Raw genomic sequence first — 27094 nt, forward strand, 5'->3', positions numbered from 1 at the left:
AAGCTCCGCATCATCCTAAACCTGCAAAGCCCCACCATGAACTGGCCCCTTATCTCCAGCCAATCATCTCCAAGCATGGAAGCTGTAGTCAAATGACCTGCCAAGCATGCTGCACTGAGTCTAGGAGACTTCACCTTCGCCCTGCACTTTGGTCCCACCCACACTCATTATCTTCCTGGAGATCTCCAAATCATCCCACCTCTACCATCCCCTCTTCTGAGAAAGCTTCTCTCACACAGTCACCATCCTTTGCCAGGGCCCCAGAGCAGAAGTCATCTGTCCCTCTTTTTACGAAACTATTCTATCTTTGTTTACCACCATAAGAGTTCTTGACTGGGTGCAGTGGCTCAGGCCTGTAATCCCGGTACTTTGAGAGGCCAAGGCGGGCAGATCACCTGAGGTCAGAAGTTCAAGACCAGCCTGGCCAACGTGGCGAAACCCCATCTCTACTAACGGTACAAAAATTAGCTGGGTGTGGTGGCGGGTACCTGTAATCCCAGCTACTCAGCAGGCTGAGGCAGGAGAATCACTTGAACCCAGAAGGCAGAGGTTGCAGTGAGCCAAGGTCGCACCACTGCACTCCAGCCTGGGCGACAAGAGCGAGACTCCATCTCAAAAAAGAAAAGAAAAAGAGTTCTTATCCCATTGTATTAAAGGCAATTATTTGTATACTACTTAAGGGCAGGGCTGTTGCCTAATTTGATTCTCTCTGCAGCACCCAAGACTTTATACATAATAGGCACTCTTTAAACATTTACATAAATTATACATATTTTAAACACAAAATGATTGAATTTTAAAATGTGTTTCCAACTTAAGGGCAGGGATGTTGCCTAATTCAATTCTCTCTTCAGCACCCAAGACTTTATACATAATAGGCACTCTTTAAACATTTACATACATTAGAGTATACATATTTTAAACACAAAATGATTGAATTTTAAAATGCGTGTCCAGCCTGGACAACAAAGTGAGACTCCATCTCTACCAAAAAAAAAGCTTTTAATTAGCCAGGTGCAGTGGCACGTGTCTGTAGTTCCTGCTAGAGAGGCTGCGGCAGGAGGATCGCCTAAGCCCAACCTGGGTGACAGAGTAAGACTCCATCTTAAAATACATAGATATTTTTTAAATGTGTCAATGCTGGAAGATTTTTGCTTCTCTATTCTCAACTGCATGAGTACAGTAACTCTACTTATAGAATCTGACAACTGGCATTTGAAAGACATATAAATACATATATACCAATATATAGGGGCATGTGTATGTGTCGCAGAAACTTACAATCAATTTCATGATGTCATGGTTACACTTTGCACACAAAAAGTAGATTGGCACTTGACAGGTGTATGTGGATATACGTGATGAGATTTAAAGAGCCCAAGATCTAAAATACCTAGGAATCCAACTTACAAGGGATGTGAAGGACCTCTTCAAGGAGAACTACAAACCACTGCTCAATGAAATAAAAGAGGATACAAACAAATGGAAGAACATTCCATGCTCATGGGTTGGAAGAATCAATATCGTGAAAATGGCCATACTGCCCAAGGTAATTTATAGATTCAATGCCATCCCCATCAAGCTACCAATGACTTTCTTCACAGAATTGGAAAAAACTACTTTAAAGTTCATATGGAACCAAAAAAGAGCCCGCATCGCCAAGTCAATCCTAAGCCAAAAGAACAAAGCTGGAGGCATCACGCTACCTGACTTCAAACTATACTACAAGGCTACAGTAACCAAAACAGCATGGTACTAGTACCACAACAGAGACATAGATCAATGGAACAGAACAGAGCCCTCAGAAATAATGCCACATATCTACAACCACCTGATCTTTGACAAACCTGACAAAAACAAGCAATGGGGAAAGGATTCCCTATTTAATAAATGGTGCTGGGAAAACTGGCTAGCCATATGTAGAAAGCTGAAACTGGATCCCTTCCTTACATCTTACACAAAAATTAATTCAAGATGGATCAAAGACTTACATGTTAGACCTAAAACCATAAAAACCCTGGAAGAAAACCTAGGCAATACCATTCAGGACATAAGCATGGGCAAGGACTTCATGTCTAAAACACCAAAAGCAATGGCAACAAAAGCCAAAATTGACAAATGGGATCTCATTAAACTAAAGAGCTTCTGCACAGCAAAAGAAACTACCATCAGAGTGAACAGGCAACCTACAGAATGGGAGAAAATTTTTGCAACCTACTCATCTGACAAAGGGCTAATATCCAGAGTCTACAATGAACTCAAACAAATTTACAAGAAAAAAACAAACAACCCCATCAAAAAGTGGGCAAAGGACATGAATAGACACTTCTCAAAAGAAGACATTTATGCAGCCAAAAAACACATGAAAAAATGCTCATCATCACTGGCCATCAGAGAAATGCAAATCAAAACCACAATGAGATACCATCTCACACCAGTTAGAATGGCTATCATTAAAAAGTCAGGAAACAACAGGTGCTGGAGAGGATGTGGAGAAATAGGAACACTTTTACACTGTTGGTGGGACTGTAAACTAGTTCAACCATTGTGGAAGTCAGTGTGGCGATTCCTCAGGGATCTAGAACTAGAAATGCCATTTGACCCAGCCATCCCATTACTGGGTATATACCCAAAGGATTATAAATCATGCTGCTATAAGGACACATACACACGTATGTTTATCGTGGCACTATTCACAATAGCAAAGAGTTGGAACCAACCCAAATGTCCAACAACGATAGAATGGATTAAGAAAATGTGGCACATATACACCATGGAATACTATGCAGCCATAAAAAATGATGAGTTCGTGTCCTTTGTAGGGACATGGATGAAACTGGAAAACATCATTCTCAGTAAACTATCGCAAGGACAAAAAACCAAACACCGCATGTTCTCACTCATAGGTGGGAATTGAACAATGAGAACTCATGGACACAGGCAGGGGAACATCACACTCCGGGGACTGTTGTGGGGTTGGGGGAGGGGGGAGGGACAGCATTAGGAGATATACCTAATGCTAAATGATGAGTTAATGGGTGCAGCAAAACAATATGGCACATGGATACATATGTAACAAACCTGCACATTGTGCACATGTACCCTAAAACCTAAAGTATAATAAAAAAAAAGAGCCCAAGATGAAGATATAAATCTCAATATTCCTCTAAATGAGATTAAAATAATTTTTCCTTATTTTAGTTTTATTTCTCTTTTCTGTATCAAAACATTAGCCTATGGAAATTTCTTGAAATCAGAAGTTTAAAGACTTCTTTGGTCAATGATTGGGGTATGGGTTAAAGTGCTATACAGCATTTGGCTAACCAACCTGGATGCCTAGCTTACCAACATTGATTCCATTTGTTGAAGCTGTTGGACAACTAATGGCTATTAAGTCTATCACAATGACCTTCAAAGTCTTATTTTTTCCCCTTAAAGCTTCAAACTGGAAATTTTTGTGAGCTACTTTGAGATAGTCTAAATAAAATACAAATACAATTATATAGCTTGTCTTGAATAATACAATGCCTGGCAGGACGGAGATATTTGACAAATATTTGTTATTGTTGAATACCTCCTCCTTGCTTGATTCAACAATCCCTGAGTGCAGGAAGCAAGTCTTATTAACAGCACAGCCCCCGTAGAGTCAACCACTTTGCTCAATGTTTGTTTAAGAAGTGGGTGCTCACGGGCATTCAAAATTGAGCAAGGCAGACACGTTCTTCAAACGCTATTTGTGTTGGTTTCATTACCTTAAAAATTGAGTTCATTGGTCTCCATAGGTACCAGTCATTATTAAATTGAGCACCCTATTTGACTATTACAGGTACAAATCAAGTACACAGGCATGAATGCTGGTTTCCATCTGGTGCTACAGACCCAAATGTGAAATCTGAGGAATCGTCTAAGGAGAAGTCAGCCTCAAGATCAGGGAATAGAAACAGTGATCCATAAATGTTGTTTCTCCATCTGCAACAGTGATAAGTCACAAACAAGTAAAGTGAGGTGTTAACTGTTAACTGTTTCAGATCACCATCTGCAAAAAGAACACAACAGAATGGAAATTGCTTTTATAAAGTATTCGATACGATTTAAACATCTCATGATATGCAGTGGGGCACTCCAAGATGTGCCAGATGCTATTAAATACAGCTTGCTGTATGAGAAAATCATGCAAAATACATTTGCCAATTGAATTATATTGCAGGGCATAAAGGCCCGAGTACATAAACAAATCCCCATTTCCTTGGTCTGTGGGCATTTTTCCTTGTAACTTTTGGATATATAACAAGAGAAATAAGTATAACTATAATGCTCTTATTTTTTTAGCTAACAATATGCTTTCAAAGCATCCACCGTTTTGGCACAAAACACATCATAGCATGTACCCATTTCTCACTTAATAAGAACAAGATTTACTATTCGCATTTCTATCATTTTTGCTTAATATTGTAGCCTTGGGAATTGCTTACCAAGGAGCCACCATGGGAAAGATGCACAGTCGCAAAAATAATTATAGGTATCCAGTCATTCGTTAAAACTATATTTTAAATAACAAATGTTGTATAAATGCAGGAAATTTTTCTTAATTTTAATGTAGCAATGAACATTTGTAAAGCTTTTTATATTTTACAGAGAATTTTCACTTTTCCATATTATCTTCTGAATTAGAATTTTACCCATAAGATAGGTAAGGCAAGTATTACTTAGTAGATAAATTATAAACATGAGAAACTAAGGTTTCCAGGGATGAAGTGATTTACCCAAGGATGCCAAGGAACAAGACTTCACACAGGAGAGCTCCAGGTCAAACGTCCCCTCCACACCCTGTGTCCGTTCACTCCCCTAGGACCTCCTCAGGGGCTGCCTGGAAGAGGAAGCTTGGGCTGAACAAGATCCCCTGGGTCCCCAAGCTCCGAGGATACATCTCTTTTATGTATCACTTACGCCCTGAAGCATGTTTAGGGTTAAGAATACAGAGAGAGAAATTCACGTGCTGAAATGCTAAGTACTGTGGGGAAGGTAAAGTCCAGGATGGAGCATCCTGAGCTAAGACCCAGTGTAGGAGCAGGAGCATGAACCAGTTCACCAACATCAGGGTTCACCTATCCTCAGGACTCACTTCCACGCTTCCCTCTCAGTGGCGGTCTAGTCTTCCAGCTGGCATACAACTGACCATCAGCCCCATCTCATGGAAAAACGTTTTGCTCAATCCCCTGTGGATCAAATAAAAATGGTTTGTTTCAAGTAGAATTGGAAACTAACTCACAAAGCTGTAGGCATTTTTTTTGTCATGGTTGATGGACGGAAGGTTATTTTTCAAAGTTGCAGACATGTATGCATAAGGATTAGCCTGACTAAGACTCTTGCTCACAGACACAGAGAGTGGACAAAAAGAGTCATCCAAAGCGAGCAGGCCTTTGGTGACATACCAAACACTGCAGAACTGACCAGAGCCCAGCCCATGAAAAATATTTATTTTATTCATACATCATAGGTCGTATTTTTTTGTGGATGGGAAACTGGCACAGAAGCCACTTGGAGAAGAAATACTGAGTATGCAGCAGAGTGACAGCAGCAAAGATGCCAAGTTGAAGAGATGGGATTTCCCAGGCAATGAGAAGTAGAAACATCAATGATAAGATCACATGTAGAACCAGGTGGGACCATTAGCAAAGGTGGGGATGTCAGATTGGTGAGACTGTGGGTTCAGGGGTGGGGAAGGGAGTGGAATACGCCCTTCTTGAGGGGACCCATCATGGGCATGTTAATGGGCATCAAGGCTGCACTGTTGAGATGGTAGTGATGACCAGGAAGAAAGTATGCTGGTGCTAGTGATACTCACAGTGAGTTTGAAAGCCTGGGGATACAGGAGACAGGCTGGAAAACCCCGAGAGCAGTAGAAAAGACGATCGAGGCTGGGCACGGTGGCTCACACCTGTAATCTCAGCACTTTGGGAAGCCAAGGTGGGTGGATCAGCTGAGGTCAGGAGTTTGACCAACATGGTGAAACCCCTTCTCTATTAAAAATACAAAATTAGCTGGGCGTGGTGGCGCATGCTTGTAATCCCAGCTACTCAGGAGGCTGAGGCAAGAGAATCACTTGAACTGGGGAGGCCGAGGGTGCAGTGACCTGAGATCGAACCATTGCACTCCAGCCTGGGTGACAGAGCAAGAGTCCATCTCAAAAAAAAAAGAAAAAGAAAAGATGATAGAGATAGTTAAGCACCTGACTCCAAGGTCAGAATGCCTAGGTTTGAATCCTAGCTCTGACATTTGCTAGCCCTATAAACTTAGTCAATCATTCAACCTCTCTGTCCCTCAATAGCCTCATTGGCAACATGGAACTAATAGCAGCCTCTGCTACACAGGGTGTGGCCATCACCGACTATGTTCATATATGGAAAGCATGGAGAACAGTGTCTGGTGAATATTTAGTGCTACAGAAAGGGGTATTAGTGAAAATAATAGTGGCAATGATAAAAATATAAATGGATGTTTACATTTGGGAAGGAAGAGGAAAGGAAAAGAGTAAACGCAGCAGCAAAAGGAAACCTAGAGAAACCAAAAAGGGGAGAACTTATCAAAAAAGTTCTCGTGTAAATAAAGAGCGAAGAGGGTTTTAGGCTGGAGAGGTTAATTAACAATAGTAAATGCTGGAGAAAGGGCCAGGGAAATCATACCTGAGAAAATATTCCTAGATTTGGGAGGTTGGAGGCCATTGATGACCTTAAGGAAAGCAGTTACAATAGACAATGGCAAGCAGCAGCCAATGTTTAAGTGAGGGGAACACGGTAAGAAACAAGAAGTGCAGGCTATTCATTCAAGAATTTTAAAGGGGAAAAAGGAGGGAGAATAAGAGAGTTGGCGATGGGATTGCAGCATATAAAGTAGATTTGTTTTAAAGTTGGGAAATCTTAATACATCAAAGGACACAGAAGAGGCCCACAGAAAGAAAGAGAATGAGGCAGTGAGTTAAAAGTAGAGAAAACTGATGAAGCTGGATGTGTGAGGACGCAGAGGGAATTCAACCATGGCACAGGGAGGGGAGTGTGGAAGAGGGAGGGGCCGTACCCGTCCTCGGAAAAGAGAAGGAAGGGACAGGAGAACATGCAGATAAATACTGAGGTGGGGGGGGGGACAGTGAGAGGGCTGAATTTAAATAGAAACGTTCTTCCCATTAAAGTGAAGTCCATTTTCCAGAGATACTTGAGGGTTATTGGGTTGAGAATTTGAGAAAAAACATAATTTAAAGAAAAAAAAAACACTCCTGGTTTCTGTATGATGTATCACACGAATGCCAAGGAGACTCAATTACCACATTTTCGTGACCATCTTCAGCAGCTCTTGGTCACATGGAAGCTATACGCAAAGTCCAAGATTGGCAAGTCCAGAGCACAGGTGTTCCAGGACATTAAGAAGAGCGCAGCTGAGACACCTGACCAGGCTAGGCAGGGGAACTGTGAAGCCAGGAGAGACTGTAAGGACCAGAAGAGCAGAGACAGCACCATACTTAAGGTTTTGTTAAAAATAAAAAATACAAAGTGAAGTATTAGGAGGGTGGTTATGGCTGGGAAGAAAGGCAGGGGCGGGACCACAGAACTAGAGACAGTAAAAGTTGAGAGCCACCTATTAGGGATGATCGCTTGACTTTGGGGATGAGCTAGAGGGTCGTTTCAGAAGGACAGGTCCCCAGATGTCCTTGCCCAACCCAGCTCTTCCCCGCTCCTGCTTATAATTCTCAACTGTAGGATGTGCTGGGAATGCAACCTCTCAAGATAAGAAGGAATAGTCTAGAACAGCCCAGGCTCTGTTCCCATTCATCTTATAATAGTAATATAGGAGTTAAGAAGAAATTACTTAGATAGATAGGGTACAGGAGTAAGGATTTTCCTTTTTAATGAAAAGCTGCCCCCAAATCATTTTCTAACAAAGAGCAGCCTGTAAAATCGAGCTGCAGACATAGACAAGCAAGCTGGAAGCTTGCACAGGTGAATGCCGGCAGGAAAAACGCTACCTGGGACTAGACATGTTCAAAATGGCCGCTCCATCGTCCCTCCTCTTTGCCAGCCACGTGTACAGTAAGGAGCAGACGAGATTGCGCCAGTCAGGTGGAAAGCTCATTTGCATAATAAGATTAGGGTGGGGTGGCCAGCCATGCCTGCGCGCGATATAAACGTCACACCTGATCGAACCAGTCTGTGAGCCCTACCTAAATCAAACACTGCCTTCTCAAGCCTGCCTATAAAATCCAGAACTCCACCAGTCGGTCTTTCCTTTTGGAAGCCCCTCTCTTTCACTAGAGAGACAACAGTTCTCCTTTCTCTTTCTTTTTCCTATTAACGTCCTCTCCTAAATTCCTCGTGTGTGTCCGTGTCCTAAATTTTTTTGGCGCTAGACGACGAACCCCGGGTACTTACCCCAGACAACACCACCACTTCAATAGAGTGTCCTGCAATGCTTTAGCCCCGCAATCCCAATCTTCCCCAGGATGTAGAAACCCAGAGCAGAGTGCTTTGGGGGTCCCCTGGCGGTGGTACGATGTAGGGCATGCACAGACAAATTCCATCCGCCACACGCAGCTTCCCTTTACCTTGGGAGATGCGCTTGCCAGGAATCCTAGGCTTCTTTTGTTTCTTGTTTGTCTGTATTACAGTTGCTCCACTTAATTTGTTGTGCATGTGTTCCGTCTTACCAGACTGGTGCAAGTGTTGGAAACTTCAGATTGGTAACTGGTGCAAACCAAGCCTGCTTCACAGCAGTGGGTGCCAAGGAGCTGCTAGGCCCATCCTGTTTCATCCGAGAGGAAAACCTCACTAATCCTTTTCGTATTTCTAACTTTTTTCTTGCTTCGGTCCAGAGACCAAAATTAAAATGTAAAGGGTAGGATTCTACAAGACAAACACTATGTTTTTTGTTTCTTTGTTATCATTTTTATTATTATTGTCATTATTGTTATCCTTTAACTTGTCATTTTCAAGACAACCTTTGGAGAGAAGGGGGAAAAAACAAATGGGCTCAGATCCCATCTCAAACTGGAACCACGCTTTTTGATTCTCAGTGTAGACCTCATTAGTGCTGCCTCGGTTACTTCCATCAACAAAAACAACTCTGGTCTAGGACTTCCTAAAATAACAGAGGCCAGAAACTCTTTTCCTGAGCTTACCAAACTTGTGTGTTTCCATGACTTTGAAAATACCTGTGCTTTAGCCTGAAACACTCTTCCTACTCTTCTTGCCTACTTAGAAAATTCTAACTTATCCCTCAAGTCAGTTGAAGAAGTATTTGTTCTATGCAGCTCCCACGGATTCACTCAGAGAGCAAGTACCACAGGGACAGTATTTTTTAAATAATGCCTGAGAGTTCCTTAGATCAGTAACTCATGTCCTTCCCTGCACACCAGCTACCACCAAAATCAAGCCAATAAAGCTTAGCTCTCCGAGTCCATTTTTCTTTTTGTATTTTGCTATAACAGCATGTCACAGACCAGGTATTCTGTGTAAATGCAAATGGTAGCAATTCTAGCAAAATACAAATGCTTAGTCCATTTGTATTTTGCTATAACAGAATACCACAGACTGAATCATTTATAAACCAAAGAAGTTCATTTGGCTCACAGTTCTGGAAGCTAGGAAGTTTAAGATTCAGGGGTCAAATCTGCTGAGGGTCTTCTTCCTGTGTCACAACATGGCAGAAGGCATTACCTGGCAAGAGCACAGGAGAGAGAGGGGGAAAGAAGGGGGACAAATTCATCCTTTTATCAGGAACCCACTCCCACAATAACAGCATTAATCCATTCATGAGGGCAGATGCCTCCTGACTTAATCACCTCTTAAAGGTCCCACCTCTCAACACTGTTGCATTGGGGATTAAGTTTCAACAGATGAACCTTGGGGGATACATTCAAACCATAGCACTCCTCTAGCAAGAAAGAACATATGATAAAGAAAATGTCTTTTCCAGGGAGAATGGGAAATGGAAATCTGGACCTTTCTAGCCCAGAAGAGGGTAGAAAGACAAAGAGAAACTGAAGGCAGGTAGGCCACATTGATTCGTAACATCCATGTGTCATGGTTTCCCACCTACCAGGTAGGTTGGAGGATTAGGTTAGAAGACATCAAAGGACATGGGTTTTGTGTGTGCCCCAGTTTCTATTTGGAATTCAGATGAGACTGCTGGGCTTGGTGGCCCATTAGCAACATGGTGTGCTGCACTGAGTAAAAATGGCAGCCTGCTGTGGTGAGGAAGAAAGAGCTTTGGTTATCATTCTCAGGCATCTCTCGACTTCCGTGGCAGAAGCATCCCCACCTTCCCTGTGGAGAAAGGGAAGGTACCTGATGGTGCTTGCCAGGGAGTGAGTGGAGAGGGGAATGGGAATGTGGAAAGGGGTGGGAAGGTCACCAAATAGCCAAGGGCCTCTGGGCAGCCTTGGCCTCCAAGCCCCAGGGGGTTTCTGCAGTACCAAGGAGCACTCAGGGAGAGCCCAATCAGCAGAGAAAGACCCTAAGGCCAAGATAACATGGGGCACAAGTCCATCTGTCCGTCACCATCCTTAGTGATAGGCGGGCAGAGGACACTGCATGCAGAGCCTGGGGAACTTAAAGGACAACAAAGGGTCCAGCAAATGTGCCTACAAGACATTTTTCTTCCCCACCTCCACAAGACCATGAGTGAGTCAACCCCTACTCCCAGACACTCATGCCATTTTGGAATAGGTCACAATGAAAGGGAAGAAGACTAAAACGCTAAACATATATTGGAAAGGAATTAAATTACTTATAAAAGTTGATTTATGCCAGAAGAGATGGAGCTAAATTAACGAGTCTTAATTGACTATTTAACTTAGCAACTAATTTCACTAGCTAGGTTGAGATAACGAACTAGTTAAAAGCCAACACACACATAGATGTAGACACACAACACAGATCAAGTTGGACAGGGACCTGCAGAAAAGACCATTATAGAACATAGAGAGGCTAAATTTTCTCTTTAAATATTTGTAAGTTTATGATCCTGTTATGCAAAGCCCATACTACATTGTAGTTGTTTACTGACACATATTCTCACATTAAACTGAGGTTTTGAGAGTCAAGACCCTGTATGTTCAACTTCTAATTCTACAATAAATTCCTGGTATACAAGAAGTCCCTAAAAATATTTGCAGAATAAAGTAAGAGAAGATTTAGGGTTGACAAGGTAGTGTAAGAATAACCACTGGACAATCTTAATTGACATGCATAACAGCAAAATAGACTCAAGAATCCAACCAAGACAATCTACCTCTGTCTTGGCTTTTGAAGAGCTTTAGTTCTGAGTTTTCTTAGTGTCTGTTCTCCTTTATTTATTTTTTCCTTTCTTGCTCCACCGAAGCATTAAGAAGAAAGGAAAACAGAAGACTTTACCTAATGAGCTCTTCCAAATGTTTCTGAGCATCCCCTCCCCACCTCTGGATGTATTTGTAGGCCACTGTAAAGGTACAGGAATGATGAGGGAAGCAGGCAAGCAGCATGGACTGTGAGAAGCCAGGAAGTCAAAGCACACACGCATGCACACAGACAGTTAACCAACAAGTGGCCCAGTCATAACCATATGTTAATGAATACACAGACGTAAATATACATACATATATATATATATGCTGAAAAAATATATAAGGCAAGTATAAACTAGTCTACCTGAAAACCTAGACACTGTTTTACCTTATATTCTATCCAGTCTTGCTCCATAACAGGAAACAATAAGAAACACTGCTAAGTGGCCTTTAAAAATAATCTTTGTGTATTAGTCCGTTTTCACACTACTATAAAGATACTAGCCAAGACTGGGTAATTTATAAACAAAAGAGGTTTAATTGATTCACAGTTCAGCATGGCTGGGGAAGCCTCAGGAAACTTACAATTGTGGCAGAAGGGGAAGCAGCCACCTTTTTCACAAATCAAAAGGAGAGAGAAGAGAGAGCAAAGTGGGAAGGATCCCCTATAAAACCATCAGCTCTCATGAGAGCTCACTCACTATCATGAGAGCAGCATGGGGGAAACCACCTCATGATACAATCACCTCCTACTAGGTTCCTCCCTTGACATGTGGGGACTATGGAGATTACAATTCCAGATGAGATTTGGATGGGGACACAGAGCCAAACCATATCACTTTGCAATTGCTTATAGGAGTGCCATGATGACTTTGAGCAAATTCTGCTAAAAGGAATCTTGTAAAATAGGACCAGGGTCTCTGCAGGAATTAGAATTGGGATGAAGGAAGGAAGGGAAGACCTAGCTGAGTCACCGTGCTCTTGACTCCTGGACACCATTTTCTCCTCCTATCATCCCCCAGCTATGCTGCAGAGCAGGACATCGAAAATGTACATTTTCCAAGATCCTGGTCAGATTCTACTCAGAAGGAGCACTCACATGTGATTTGGAAGGCAGAAGAGAAGCGGTCATCACAGTGGTGCTCCTCTGGCAGTGAGGGGAACATGGGGGCTTTGGCAGATGTGCGATTTTGGGTGAGCCGCAAGAGTTCTGGAGGCAGCTGCATCTACTGGAGACCTTACAACCTGCTGCCTTTCTCAAAGCTAAGTCATCTCCTGTATTAAATTCCTTCCTTCTTGAAATGCCTGGAATTGTTTCCATTTCTTTGAACATCCCTGATGCTATGGAACTCAACAGTTCATCTTATTCTATGGTGGAACAGAGAACACATTTTTAGGAAATGCTAGCAAGAGATGAGCTTTTATAAATCCCTCCCCTCCTTAACCCACCAGCAAATCCTTTTGCCTTGTCTTACAAGTCAGCTTGCATAGTCACTTCCTAATCCTGTGATGATCACTCCAGGGCGAGCACCCCTAGCTCCCATCCAGTCCCCCTCACCTAACATAAGACGTAGACAGAGACTCAGAACTACTACTTCTTCTGTGTCCCCCGCATTGCTCTCATGGTCAAAGGTCTTCTGTGGCTATATCCTCCCACCTCAGAGCTTAAACGCTCTCACCATCCAGTCCTTCCAGAGCCTGGCTGTCCCCAGCCACCTTTACAGCACTTCCCTAGCCCATCACATCTCTAGCCAGGCTGTTCTCCCTCCTTTCACCAGCACACCACATGCATCATGCCTTGCTTCCTTTGTTCAAGCTTTCCCTCCCCGAGAATGCCCTCGCTTATCTGCCTGGACCAACCACATTTGCAGAGACAGCTCAAGTCTTAGCTCCTCCATGAAGACTTCTCTAACCACACAAAATTCCACCAATACCTTGCTCCTCAGAACTTAAATATTTGAGCATAGGAGACTGCCTACCAAGTCCAGCTCAAATTGTTGACCCAGAGACTTGGGAGTTAAATGCATGGCTATTGCTTTAAACTACCATCAGCCCTCTGTCTCCATAGGTTCCACACCTGTGGATTCAACCAAGTGCAGATAGGAAATGTTTTTTTAAAAAATTTCACCAGTACTGAACATGCACACTTTTTTCTTTGTCATTATCCCCTAAACAATATAGTATAATAACTTATTTATATAACATTTACATTGTATTAGGTATAAGTAATAGAGAGATGATTTAAAGTATATGGGAGGATGTGTGTAGGTGATAAGCAAATACTGCCCCATTTTATAGCAGGGAGTTGCATCATCTGTGGATTGTTGGTATCCAAGGAAGAGGGTCCTGATAACCACAGATATCAAGGGATGACCGCACTACCTTTTGGGATGGTTTCTTGGCAGACACTAATGGCTAAAGGCTGCTCCAGCTCCTACAGTATCTTTTCCACATGGCAACCAGCAATCTTTTTACACTGGATATCAAAGCACACCCCTTCCCTGCTTGGCTTCTCCTACACCATGTCCCCAACATGAGCAACCAGTCACTCCATTTTCGCCACACCGGTCTTTTGCTCTTCCCTGAAGAAGCCATGCTTGTTCCCACCTCAAGACATTGGCATGTGCTGTTCCAACCATCTGGAAAGCTCTTTTCTTAGAACCTCATGTAACTCCCTCCCCTTCACTGCATCTCACTTCTCTACTCAAATGTCAGCACCTCAGAGAAGCCTTCTCAGATCATTCTTTCTGCCATGCCCTCTCCTCAGGCTCTGTCCTCTTACCCTACTTTATTCTTCTGTATTTGTGCAATACTTCTATGACATATGTATTTGTTCACTGGTTTATTTTTCATCACTCTAAAAATGAAGCTTTCTGAGGAAGAAGAGCCCAGTGCCTCATGGACCATTATCCCCCTAACAGCAAAAACTGTGCCCAACACATAGCAGCAGCTCAGGAAAGATTTGTAGATTGAAAACATGAATGATTCTATTTTAACCCATCGGGCAATGTTTGGGATAGAGTGAGTCTTATGCTCCAGAACTCAAGTTAGCCCATATGACTAGAAAGCTTTCTGTATCTCAAAGTATGTTTCCAATAATGAATGGATGAAATCAAATTTAAAAGTTGTTTTTCTTTTTATATGGCATTATAGTCATTTTGATGTGACACTGACATAGTTCTTGTTATGTTGTTTCCCTTTTATAACACAATTTGAATAATTTAAGGAGAACTCTGTAAGATTTGCAACAATTGAAGGCAAAGCCAGAAAATGTTATTTCAAGAGGCTTATGATTTGCAATCCTCCCCAGAACTGTGTAATTTTGTTGTCTCTTGTGGTACAGGCATGAGGTGGAACGTGTAGTGCACCCTAGGAAGAGGAATAGGAGCAAACATTTAAACATGCAGACACGTTAACATTGAACTGGCTATTTCTTTTATTGATATCAACAAGCTTTGGCTGCCCCAACATTCAGCGATACTCAGGATAGTCACAGAATTAAAGGTAGCCCAGCCTTTTCTAGCTATACCCTACTTAGTCACTTAAATATCTAAAATCCTTTTATTGTGGCCTTTCTTAGAATGAAAATACACAAATTTTCACCGTTCTGAAGCTAAGAGTGCCATATAAAATAAGGTTGAAATGCATTTAGCTCAAGTAAAATAACCAAATATAATCTCAAATAACAAACAAATGCCAACAAGAGTGGGTTTGGGGGAACAAATCTGCTTAGAAATTTGTATCCGTTTTCTCTAACTATGGAACAGGCCTAGTCCTAACAGCATGTTCCGCAGACAAATAATGTCATTATTTATGACCTTTTCAACATTCTATGAATAAGAAACAGGCATAGAAAATTTTTATGAAATAAAAAAATATAACATCAACAATAGCCAAATGTCACCTAGTTAGGACTAGAACTCACTTATGTTATAATAAAATATCAATAATTTATTTGAACATTAATAAAACATAGGAGTTTGTAGAATTAAGAAGACATTGTTTAATTGTTCCATGAGTGCAATAGCAACCCATGCTATAAATAAATATCCAATTCCTCCATTCATACCAAGATGGTCAGCACATACAGGAAAGATACTACTGCCACAGATTCACTCAAATGGCCTGAGCCTGAGGGGACACGAAGGCCTCAGAGCACTTCTCCCTATACAATAACACCATAATTTATCTGTGAGTCAATAGCATATTCAAATAATATGCATTTTATCACTGGATATTAAAATGGCTTGAATATGATAAAAAAGAATTAGTTGGATGCCAAAAAGAGCAGCCAGATCTTAAGATAAAGAAGCCAAGAGGTATCAAAGGATCTAACCTTAGTGGACTAGAAGATGTTACAATCTTAGGGCCCCTCTTGAAGAAAAAGAGTACAAAATTATAAATATAGAATTGTTGTGGAAGTATATTTTATACATAATTGAGAAAAGAAATCTTAACAAATTACATACACAATTTAAGCTGATAAATTCAACACAGATCATAAAAATCCAACAGAACCATTAATATTTTTATTAACTAAATAACTAGCATACTTCTATAATGCTTTTCTTCATAACTTTGCTGGATGTTCTTTTAACTCCTCTTCATAAGACAAGAATGGTTTAATATATTCCATACAGAGAACAGAAAGATGGCTTAGTCTTTCCTCTAGCATGGTCGATAGAAAGAGGCATTAACAAATACATTCTTGGCAAGAGAGAACCTCCATTTTGACTGGGTTTTGGTAAGAACCAAATCTTCTCTTAACAATGTAACACATTTGGTGAAATTTTCACAAACTGACCTCTGGCTCCATACTAACCTTGTTTCTAACTTGTCTCTCCCCCACCACCAACACACACTTCCAGCTGGGGATGGAGAGAGTGCTGGATTCAAGATGGTGTCCACCAGATGCTCCTCAAGTTGGCATTCCCAGAAGTTGTTTCTCCACTTGCACAGCCAGCAATACTCCATCATACATGGAAGGGACTGCAAATCACAGAAGTGTATTCCACTCCACTCGCAGCAAACATACACCCATCTCATCTTCTCCTTGGGTCATCTCAAAAGTATCCACGGTGGCTCCAATATGGCCCAAGAGGAGGAGAAGGAAGAGAAGTTGGAGTGCAAAGACATCGTGGTCTTAATTGACTGAAGTTTAAAATGTCTTCTTTGTGAAAGTTTTAAAAATCAAATATCAGTGTGTGAATACATGCCTGGGGCCTCTCCCAGAGCCTTGGGAAGGGTTCCCTACAAATGACAGGCCTGACAATTACACTTGGGCAGTTTCACAGTAAACCTACATCATTCAGAAGATGAAGATTAAAGAAAGAATCCCAGAGTTGAAATAGAAAATTGGTCAGAACTGGAGAGGCAGAGTGAATTAGCACAGCCACCCTTCTCCTGCCTGCACCACAACCTGTCTCACGTGGGCTGCCCAGAATGTGTCAGGGACAGTGAGCACCCAGACAGAGATTGTTGGAAAAAAATCAAATAAAAAATATGCTAAATCATGTTATATTACCATTTTGTAGGTAAAATGGTCAAATATCTATATTTTATATGGTTTGACCTAGTACTTATTATCCATATTCAGTTAATGCACCATGTGCCATATTTTTGGCACTCCTAGGCATTGTCATGGGTTGAATTGTATCCCCACAAAAAGGATGCAATGGACTAACTCCAAATATCTCAGAAGGTGACCTTATTTGGAGATGGAGTCTACAGAAGTAATCTAGTTGAGATGAGGCCATTAAGGTGGACTCTAATCCAAAACAACTAGTGTCCTTTTAAAAAGGGGGGATTTGGACACAGAGACAGACGTGCATAGAGGGAAGATGATGTGAAGAGACAGAGAGAATACCATCTGCAACCCAAGGCTATCAGAAGCTAGGAGAGAGGAATGGAACAGATCCTTCCCTCACAACCCTCAGAAGCCAACCCTGCTAACACCTGGACCTCAGACTTCTAGCCTCCAGAACTGCAAGAGAACACAATTCTTTTGTTTACACCATGCTGTTAACAGCACTTTGTTATGACAACCCTAGGAAACTAACCTAGGCATTGACTCCTTAAAGCTTCACTATGCTCCTCTAAGGTGAGTGCTGTTACTAGTACATAAATTTCAGAAAATCGCAGCTCAGAGAAGCTAAGAACAGTGTCCAAGTTCACAGACATAGCAGGGGATAAAACTGGGCTTTGAACCCCAGAAGCCTGGCTCCAGGCTCACTCTTATGATCTCCACACAGTGCTAGCTCAGTGGACTTACATTTGCATTCAGTAATTATTACTTTTTGAGATGGAGTCTTGCTATGTCACCCAGGCTGGAGTGCAGTGGTGTGATCTCAGTTCATTGCAACCTCCACCTCCCGGGTTCAAGCAATTCTCCTGTCTCAGCCTCTTGAGCACCTGAGATTACAGGTGCGCACCACCCTGCCTGGCTAATTTTTGTATTTTGAGTAGAGACAGGGTTTTGCCATGTTGGCCAGGCTGGTCTCAAACTCCTGGCCTCAGGTGATCTATCAGCCTTGGCCTCCCAAAGTGCTGGGATTACAGGCGTGAGCCACCGTGCCCAGCCCAGTAATTATTTTTAATTAGCAACATCCATGGATAATGTGAAGAACATTTTTAAGGCCCTGAAAACCACTTATTCTCTGAAATACTATTTTTAAAATATCCACTAAAATCCTGTTTGCGAGACAGTAAGTTTGCCTCAACTAAGGATAATTGGCACCAAAATGGGAATGGTGCCAATTCACTTAAAGTGAATACAGAGAGAGACTAAAACTAGTGATAAATAATGATGGGAGAGATAGTTTCTAAAACTTTATTTTGGGTGAAAACTAAGAAATAATGCATTAATTCTCAGGACGAACAAAAACAAACATTTGAGAAACAGGTAAATTGTACTAAATTTCTAATAAATTTATCTAATGCCCTTTATTTCATGTTTGATTTTCATAGCTTGATTATAAAGAAGGTCATTTTACCAAAAAAAATTAATGAGTCATTAATTTTTCCAGTAGCATCTCTTATTCTTTGGAGATTCAGAATTTTCATTTTGGAGAATCCATCTAGTTTTCATCCTTATTGAGTTTTTCTTCTTTAGTTCTCAAGTAGGTTAACTCTCCTGGAATCTCATTTGTAAATGACTTTGAGTAGTAATGCTTTGAGCTGTTCCCCAACCTCACCTCCATGGACTTTATGAAATCCCACCTCTTTCACAAGAATTGCAGTTTCCCTTTGTAGTTGAAACACATTGTGCTGTCAGGAGTTCACAACTTGGTGAGTTCAGAGGGACTATGGACCAGAAAGACACCAAGCTCGCAAAGCACACAGATGAGATGGATGTAAATAGATGTTATATGATGTGTACCAGATGCTGAAATGGGGACTGACATTATGTATTATTGCAAAATGTGGTTTCCTGGGGAACTTCAAATGTGAGGGACTCTGATAATCAAAACAAAAAACGAGAGGCCGCCCATGTCTTTGCTTAGAACATAATTTCCCAAAGTATATTCCCGTGAACTATAATTCCTGGAGATGTGATTAGTAGGGATAAGTAGGAAGTATGGGTAAGTTATGGCTAATCACTTCTGGGAAACACAGAGTTAAACACAGATCAATGAATTTGAATGCTTTGAGAATTCCCTGAGACTACAATGTACTAATAATGTGCATTTTGAATCTCCAAGAGCTACATACAATATGGAATGTTTCCCAAATGTGTAAATTTGTTTAAAACTGTCTTCTCTAGCATTGGATAGGACAAGTCTTCAAGAGAGCATACTTCAGAAGACGATGACTTAGATACCCCTTTCTGTGTATCTGACACAAGATTATACTTTAGTAAACTTAAGGTGAATGATCATAAACTCTACTCTAGGATGTCCAAATTAGTATGACTTCATTCTTTTAAATAACAATGCCCAGAGCTCAGCTTCAAATTGTTTTGAGATTAGGACCATGGAATATCATAGGAAAAGCACTAGACTAAAAGAATTTACATAGTCCTCATGACTTAGGGGCCTTGGCTTCTCATTAGCCATTGGGGTAGGGTGGTGAATCCCTAAGGCTCCCTGCAGTACGTAGAACCAGAACTAATAGAGAAAGAAGATTCAGAGTGGCAGAGAATGCTAAGGACAGGTAGGGGAGGACCCCATCAATGCTGGTGCCTTTAAAACCAATCATTTCAGAAGTCACAGAACTGAAAACCAAGATTTCTTCCCTTTTGTAATGCCTGGACCAGTTTGTAATAGCATAGAGGCCACCAATAGGCTGATTTCTTTGCAAAGCAATCCGCCTATTTTAAGGGATTTGTTTTTTTAAGTTGATCAAGCCTTAGGCAAGGGTAGATGCAGAAGTGAAGAAGGGAGAAGAGGTGCTACCAAGAAGGATGGTGGAGGATGTCAAGCCCATGACTGAGGAGTAAAGCAGCTGAGAAACAAAGTAATGCTGGTGAAACTGCTCATGTCTATGGGAACCAACAGCAAATTAAACAACAGAGCAAAATGATCCAGTCATTTACTCACTCACGCCACAGTGAGCAGAGAGGTTCCATGTTAGCATCATGTTAGTAAAGAGCCATTAAATTTAAAACTTCACATCTCTCTTTTTGTTTACCTGTTATTTACCATTTCTACCCTGCTCACATCCTCAAGGTGAAGTGAGTTGTCTTAAATTATTAAGTCATATACAAAAATTCAGGGTAAAAGATCAAAACCAATTAAGAGGCAGGCATCTGGGTTTAATTAGTCACTGCAACTGAGCACATCGGCAGGCTTACTATCAGCTAGCACTGGCTTCCTAGTAAAAGGAAGTATCTAAGTTCACGGACATGAGATTAATTTATTTTCCAGGTACTACATTCCAAGAAGACTCGATTGCTGGTGTGTTTACATAAAAAGGGATAGACAAGGAAAGTCTTCATCTCTAATGTTGGTCCCACTCCACACCTTTCATTTCTCCTTCAGCCCGAACTCTGCATCAAGGCCTCTCACAAAAGTTGCTGTCGCCTGGTATTTACCTATCCCATTCTGCAGAATCTCCAGAAAAGAGTTACAGGTTAAAGAAGCCTCCAGCTTCTTCTGCTATCTCTCTGGAGGGTGAAATATGGGACTTAGGGTACCTTCCCCTTAGGAGGAGCAATGGATCTGGATTCTGAAACAGGTCATTACCTGGGGTGGAGAGGTGAGGGGCTGAAGCTTCAAGCTGGCTCTGATCTAGGCTCTGACAATCAAGGTGTCTGGATCACCCAGAGAGATTCAATATGAGAGGAAAACAGTCTTGGATTTAGGCCTGTTTTCTTTCTTGCGTTGTATCCCTCAGTAACTTAATGCTGCTAGGTTGCAGGAGCTGTATGCTTTTGCTAAAGAGTCACATGAATATGAATGCTAAGTCACGCCACACCAAAAAAAGTTACAAGCAAAACCTTAAGTGATCATCATCACAACACTTATAAGGCATTCTACAGGTGTCTTTCATTAACTAACCCCCCTCAGGGGCTTACTATCACATCACTCCAATTTGGAAATATTTGGAAAACTAAGATAATAAAATGTGTATTTGTTAACTTGTGTGTTTTTTCTTCCCAACATCTACTAGAGGCAGGGAAAGATTTTAGAGACACTAGAAGAATAAATGAACAAAATATTCTTTGGACTGTCCCCTTCAAATTAAAACTAAATTAAAATTAAAACAAATTAAAATTAAAACTCTGTTGACCTTTTGGCAAATTCTTAGTTGTTTTTAGAGTTGACAACCCTGACAAGGGCCTCTGTATCAAGAAGTCACAGAGTTAATTAAAGAGGAATCTCTTCAGATGATTAGAATTGATAAGCTGAGGTTCTGTGAGAAATGACAGTTAAGAGCATGTTAAGTTATTATGAAAAAAGGGAAGAATCTCTGAGTCTTCGTTCGATGCCAGATGCAGAACTGAAGACCTTCTGAGAAAACAAAGGAGCCTGGTTCTCACCTTCATGAAATGCCAGCCCGGAAGCACACCCAGTGTGATCCCCTGATGGCCAGGAGCAGTTCTCAATTCCAACACTCTTGAAATTTGGGGCCAGATAATTCTTAGGCTGGGGGAGGGGCACTGACTGTCTTGTCCATAGTAGGATGTGGGATGTTTGGCACCTTACTACACACCCACTATGTGTCAGCAGTACTCTACCCAGTTGTGAAAAGCAACAATGTCAATGTCTCCTGGGGGTAGGGAGAACAACAACCCCAGTTGAGAACCACTGGCCCAAAGCCAGGGCCAAAGCCTTATATAAAAACTGGATTTGAAATCCGCTCAAGTACCCTGACAGATTTTGGATTGCAACCCCCAGATTTCTGAGCCAAAGAAGGAAAGAAAATATTTTGGTCCGAAATTTTTAAGGTTAAGGCTTACTGCCTGGGTACCTCAATGATTTTGAAATCCCAATATGGCCCCAGGATAATTTCAGATTGTCAATAGCTCTAAATTCTGATGAGCCCACCAGGCTGTTAGCTGCCATAGGTACCTGCAAGAACCACAAAAATAGTCTCTAACATGAATAGAGCTTCACATGCTACCCAGAATTTTTACATTTGTCATCTTATTTAAGTCTGCATGAGTTATTCATTTAGAATTTCCCAGTTAGGACAAAGTCTAGCTTATCTCTGCGGAATCTTGGCCAGCCACAATAATTTTAGTTTTCATATAGTAGATGCTTTCTGATGATAATCAGGAAAAGAGCTCATCAGTGTTTTATGGTCATTCCAATAGGTGATACTAAGATTATGCCATCAACATGGAAGTGGATGAATATCTTCCCAGTTGCAATGACAGGCAGAGAAACATCCAAATTATCTAATTGTCACACGGTTACTCAAATACACATTTAATAAAAGAATGGCATTGTTTCACACCACTTAGATTGGATTTTGATCTGACAAAAGACATTTCTTTCCCCCTTAGATTTTGATAATAGTATTGTGAGTTGGACTTTGAGAAACACTAGCCTGAGTTACATGATGAAGTTTGAGAGACCGGCCCATAAAAAAAAAAAAATCTGCCTACATATTAAAGACCAGCAAAACAAAAATAAGCATTAAGAAAAGTTCCGTGTTGTTCTCAATCATTTTATCAGCGGCCTGAGAATACGGCAATGATCAGTGTTAAACTAGTTTTGCATAAAATCTAAACTGTTTTAGGATTAGGTTAAACTCAAGGCTACAATTTACATAAATGTCCCACAGAGTGCTGACTCTGTAATTTATGTGCAATTGAGATTCTCCCTATCCAATCCTGATAGAAAAATGCCTGAAGAGTTAATTTAGCAAAGATTGAGGTCATGCCTCAGGGGAGGCTCTAAACTCTGTGGGACAGAAAGAAAGAACCTCCTGGGACACTTTTAAGGTGAAAGAAGGGCTTTTAACATGCAGCTGGTTTACTGCATTCCAGATAATAAGAGGCCAGAAATATGTAACACACGGCAGGACTCTTGTAGAGAAGTCCAGTATAATTAGTCATCTGATCATCAACAAAGATTTAGGCTCCTGCAATTACAGACTCCATTGCTGGGGTGGCAATATCCCCAAATCTGCATTTAGTATTGTTTCTGACAAGCAAACTCAAAGACTCCCTCCAAAATCTATTATAACCTGATTTTTGAAAAGGATAAGTTGCTTATAAAAACATTTGAACTTAATAAGTTTACATATGACTCATCTGGGTTCTGACTGCAGTATTATCTTGATAGCACCGCCAGGCTGCATGGTTTATGGGCAAGCTTCATCCAGCAGGGAGACAGATGGGCCCATTCACTGCCCCGAAATGGAGTCTTCCAGGCCAGTGGTTCTGAAGGTGGCTCTGAGCACACACTAACTCTGTCAGAAGCATCTGAGTACCTGCTGAAAATGCAGATTCCAGGCTCCCACCCCAGACCTACTGAACTTGAATTTTGGGGAGAGAAGTCCCTGGAATCTGGATTTTAACAACCATCTAAATGTGATTTTTTTTTTTTTTTTTTTTTGAGAGGGAGTCTTGCTCTGTTGCCCAGGCTGGAGTGCAGCGGTGCAATCTCGGCTCACTGCAAGCTCCGCCTCCCGGGTTCAGGCCATTCTTCTGCCTCAGCCTCCCGAGTAGCTGGGACTACAGGTGCCCACCACCATGCCCAGCTAATTTTTTGTATTTTTAGTAGAGACAGGGTTTCACCGTGTTAGCCAGGATGGTCTCGATCTCCTGACCTCATGATCCGCCCACCTCAGCTTCCCAAAGTGTTGGGATTACAGATGTGAGCCACCACACCTGACCCTAAAGGTGATTCTTGAGAGCACTAGAGTCTAATTCTCCAAAGAGTGAGATGAAAGTCAAAGAAAACAGGTCCCATCTTAATGTCCTTGTGTGCATAGTGTCAGCTCTTTGGTTGCATGTTTGGTCAATCATGGTGACTTCATGACAGATTTGGTTTAAGAGGTGAGTGCTTAATTTAAAACCCAGATGTCTACAGCCCCTTCCTGGTTCCCATACTCTACCACAACTCACCTTACCTTACACCTTATTTGAGGCACACCCAGTGTGATCCCCTTCAAATCCACGCACAGGTACACACACACACACTTATAAAAGGCAATCAAAATGCATACCTGGCCCTCTTCTGTGATGGACCTGTGCTGTGACTCCTCTAGAGATGTTGGTCTGACCCTTTGAATAGATGTTGCATTTGCTAGAGAAAACCTGGCTCCTTGCCTCTTCTCCCCACTTTCCGGTTGTAATAATTATTTCATTGTTGAAAGAGGCTCTCCATTCCCCCATTAAAGGCTTGCAGAAAATACTCACCGTAAGTATTTGAATTAGTCCTGTCCTTATGCATGAACTTATACATTCTGATAAATAAGTAGCAGCTTCTTTTTTATCTTGCTTATTGACCATCCTACAATCTACAGGTACTATCACTGTCATCAAATAGCAAGAACTATAACAAAAAGTCGGAAAAACCTTTGTGAAAAGAAAACGTGCACAAGGAATGAAAAGAGCTTAACGTCTGCTTATTACTCAATCTTTACATCATATCAGTGTAACATAATGTCATTTGATTAAAGGACAACACATTTTTTCTAGGAAAAGAGTAAGACTTCAGAAATGTCTACTTAAAACAGTGATTTTAAATCACATCTTTTCTGAGAAAGAAATGCAGTGTATCAAAATTTCACTAATTTCAGCCAGTTGGCAAACCATTAAGTGTCCACTTTCTATCATACAAATTAAACACTATCTCTGACTTCCAGGGGACTCCCAAACTAAGATTGTGTTATAGATGATCAGAGTCTTCCATGAGCTTTACAAGGTTAAAAAATAGAACACCATCATATTCTACAGCTTCTTAGTACATGAATATGGCTATGATATAGAGCAGGGCAGAGCTCCCTATGGATCTATGGATGTGTGCAAGGGCAGAACCCACAGTGCAAGGCAGTCTGTCCCTGGGAGCCCTCTGCTACACCCAGCACAGCTGACAACTGCCAAGGAATGATACAAGACCCTCACCTTACAAAATTCTATTTGTAAAAGGAGGACTCAAATTCATTTGGAAAACACCGTCACCTACAGATTCATGAAAACATTTGCTCTATCAAGACTCTGAAAAATTCATACAGTAAAGACAATGCTAACCCTGTTTGAGGTGGCATTCCTCCAACTTATTTGGTCCTGGAACTTTTTTCTAATCACACCTACTCCCCTCCCATGGACCCACAGTTCTGCAGGGCACAATTTTAGGCAATTCCATCAGCCCTAGGAGTGTCTGAGGTCCATGGCAGCTACACAGAATGCTATCACCACCACATGCTGCCAGAAAGTCTGGGCTCCCTCAGCCGACAAGAGCTGTGATTGAATCTCCAGACCACGGCGAGCTTTTCTGGGTGGTGAGGGGAGACTTGGCGAAGTATCAGGTTGGCTTCCAAGGTGATAGTTTTTGGATGTGTGTCCCCACCCAAATCTCACATTGAATTGTAATTCCCAGTGCTGGAGGTGGGGCCTGGTAGGTGTTTGGGTTGTGGAGGCAGATCCCTCATGGCTTGGTCCTGTCTTCAAGACAGTGAGTGAGTGAGTGAATTCATGTGAGATCTGGTCCTTTAAAAGTGTATGGTGCCTCCCCCTGCCACTCTCTCTTGCTCCTGCTCTGGCCATGTGATGTGTCTGCTCCCACTCCACCTTCTGCCATGAGTAAAAGCTCCCTGACACTTCCCCAGAAACAAATGCTGGCACTATGCTTCCTGTACAACCTGCAGAACTGTGAGCCAATTTAACCTCTTTCATAAATTACCCAGTCTCAGGTATTTCTTTATAGCAATGCAAGAATGACCTAATACACAAGGTATTCCAAATCCAGCTAGGTAGCCTAGGTAGGAGAGGAAGAAAGGTAGACATAAGTAACAATATAAACAGAATATAATAAGAATGCACGGATGCTGTGGACATACTTCCCAGAGGAAGAGAGGCAAGTGAATTTACAGTGGACCCCAGTGTCCACAGAAAGCCACAGAGAGTGGGTGGGGCTGGTACTGCACTGAACCAATGAGTAGGGCAGAGAATGATATCGAGCAACAAGCATATTCTAGGATTTACTAAACGGAATGCTTGTGGGGTTAGAGGAAAAGGGAAGAGCAAATTTGAATGCCGAGCTTTTGAACACAGAAAGTGGGGCCATGGTGACTGTCCCACCAGAATTAATAAAACCAGAGCAGAAGCATCAAGTACAGTAGGCCCCTCGGTACCCATGGGGGATTGGTCCCAGGATCCCTCTCTGATACCAAAGTCATTAGATGCTCCAATCCCTTATAAAAAGTGGCATAGCATTTGCGTATAACCTATGCACATCCTCCTGTATACTTGAAGTCACCTCTAGATTACTTGTGATACCTAATACAGTGCCTACACATCACTTTATTCATGTGGAGTCAAACACAGTACTCAGCACATGGCAAATTCAAGTTTTGCTTTTTGGAATTTTGTGGATTTTTTTCCTGAATATTTTTAACTCATGGTTGGTTGAATCCATGGGTGCAGAACTCATGCCAGCTCTACTGTCTTGGTGGTGCTTTGATGAACTGGAGAAAAAGCAGTACAACTGCAGTGAATATCTGCTGTTTTTGTCCATCAGGATCCATTCACCTATCTTTTCATAAAACAATGTCCAGATTTTAAAGCTATGCCATGTAGGGGAATTAATTCACCTCTAAAGCTACTGGCAGAAGCTCTCTCTCTCTACTCATGGCAGGACAGAAAAAGCAGCAACATGAGTACTTTCAGCTTCTGGCCGTCAGTCCAATCCCAACAAACGTAGAAGAAACAGATGAGAAAACCCAGGGCCTTGCATGTATCATGGGAGCCCCTGGGTCAACCATACCCAAAGCTGTTTATTCTAGATATTTCAGCTAATGAACTCCTTTATCATTTCAAGCAGTTTAATCTGTGGGGTTTTTATGATTGCAAACACACACAAACACAATTGCCAGAATATCCAAATGTTATAAACTGATAGGCTGGCCTGAGAATATGAGTTTGGGAAATCAGCTCAAAAAGGTGACAGATGAAACCACAGAAGCAAAGAGGTCCAGGGAGAAAGGACAGAGAGAAAAGGAGAGAACCAAGGCTGGGATCATAGGAATCATCACAGGTAAGCAAAACTTGAGGACCAGGTGAGCCAAAAAGAAAACAGACAGGCAGATGATATGATTTGGATGTTTGTCCCCTCCAAATCTCATGCTGAAATATGATTCCGAATGTTGAAGGTGGGGCCTGGTGGGAGG

The 27094-nt window shown here is 41.6% G+C and overlaps 1 non-coding gene across 1 annotated transcript; it reads left to right on the top strand.

Annotated features, from left to right (window-relative positions):
- Nucleotides 1-21132: 21132 nt before the first annotated feature.
- On the top strand, nt 21133-21206 carry LOC116477631 (small nucleolar RNA SNORD28). Its single transcript, XR_004250575.1, has one exon. It is a non-coding gene; the product is annotated as a small nucleolar RNA SNORD28 (small nucleolar RNA).
- Nucleotides 21207-27094: the final 5888 nt, after the last annotated feature.

The sequence above is a fragment of the Hylobates moloch genome, unplaced genomic scaffold (genome assembly GCF_009828535.3).
Source record: "Hylobates moloch isolate HMO894 unplaced genomic scaffold, HMol_V3 SCAFFOLD_2, whole genome shotgun sequence".
Lineage (NCBI taxonomy): Eukaryota > Metazoa > Chordata > Mammalia > Primates > Hylobatidae > Hylobates > Hylobates moloch.